Genomic DNA, 1542 nt, shown 5'->3' on the forward strand with positions numbered 1-1542 from the left:
ACTGATAAGATTTTTGTTGTTCTGGTATCATTTTATGTGTTAGAATTTACTCTTGTTCTGAATTGGTTTGGGATATTTCTTGTGTTTTGTTTTTCACTTTATTACGTTATTTGGGCTGCATAAATGTTCTACAAATTGCCTCTAAGTTAAGCCTGACTGCTCTTGTGTCAGGATACCAGAGAGTTAAGCACAAGTTAATTTAGTGACTTTTGTAGTTCGTCCGGACAGGGATTGTAGTTGTTGACTGAGATGGGCTTCCAATCCCCACAGTAAATATTGCAATTTCATACAAGTTAGCATTGGATTTCTAATTTTATCCCTCACACAATGATTAATGTGTGCCAATAGTGGCAGGTGGGTGACACCACCTCCTATTTGTGGAGACCGGGACGTATTCTTCTTGATCAGTCTTTGGTCCAGAGCAAGTCATTAAACATCTCTGTGCCTAAAAATTGTGCAACATCTGGTTCTCATGGAAAACACGTTAATGCCCTTGGGCAAAGCTTGTGCTATATATGTGCAATAATTGAAAGAGAGAGAGAAAGGCAGAAAAAAGGAAATAAATTAGGAAGAGAAAGATAGGAAAAGAGTAACAAAGGGAAAAAGCTGGAATGAAAAAAAAAATCTGCAAGTCTCAGATAAAGAGACACAAAGCGTAGGGTGGTAGAAAAAAGAGGCATGGGGTGGAATCAAAAATAGGCAGCAGTGCTTTTCGGCATCAGTGTCCTAAGAAACACTTTGGGCTACTGTACGTGTTTTTTAAACAAACAGGCAGACAGATCATGTGTCCCACCCAGGGCGCAACTCACGAAGGTGTGCAAATAATTTTTTAAAAAGTAGTTTTTGCCTCCATTGTTACCCCCTGAAGACAATTTCAGAATTCAGCTGCGCAAAATATATTTTTTTACATAATTTTTACTGAAGTAGTTGGTGTCAACAATACAATAGTACCATAGTAAGATAGTGATACAACGAAATTCTAAAAGTGCAGAGACATAGTGGTATTTGTTCAACAGTATGCATGAAAAGAAGACCACTTACCGATTTCCGTTATGTATAAAGACAGGAGCAAATCAAGAAAAACATAGCAACCAACCCACGCTTTCCAACCAACTGCACACAATATGTTTTACAGAATATCTTGTAAAGTAGAAATGTTTGTTTGATTGAAAATGAGAAAGTCCCTTATACAACTTTCTAGTGAGTTAAATGATAAACTATATACACTGTTAAAAAAGAACGGACCACATAGCTAAACACCATTATACTTATAAGCATGTCTTATAATTTGACCATTCGCATTACATTTTATAACTCCATTTCGCATACATGATCTAATAGTGAGAAAATTGGGGTACACGTGTTTTTATGAACAAGGGATTTTATTTTCTTTCGAGTACGTTGTTTTCAAAGAGTGCAGTTCAAGCAATAGCCACAAGATGCCTCTGTTGCGCTGTGCATATTTCTAAAATATGAATGTATCGTGCATACAATTAAATAAATATAGTTTTACTCATACAATTCTAGTTACTGTTTGTATAC

The sequence above is a fragment of the Triturus cristatus genome, chromosome 9 (assembly GCF_964204655.1).
Source record: "Triturus cristatus chromosome 9, aTriCri1.1, whole genome shotgun sequence".
Taxonomy (NCBI): domain Eukaryota; kingdom Metazoa; phylum Chordata; class Amphibia; order Caudata; family Salamandridae; genus Triturus; species Triturus cristatus.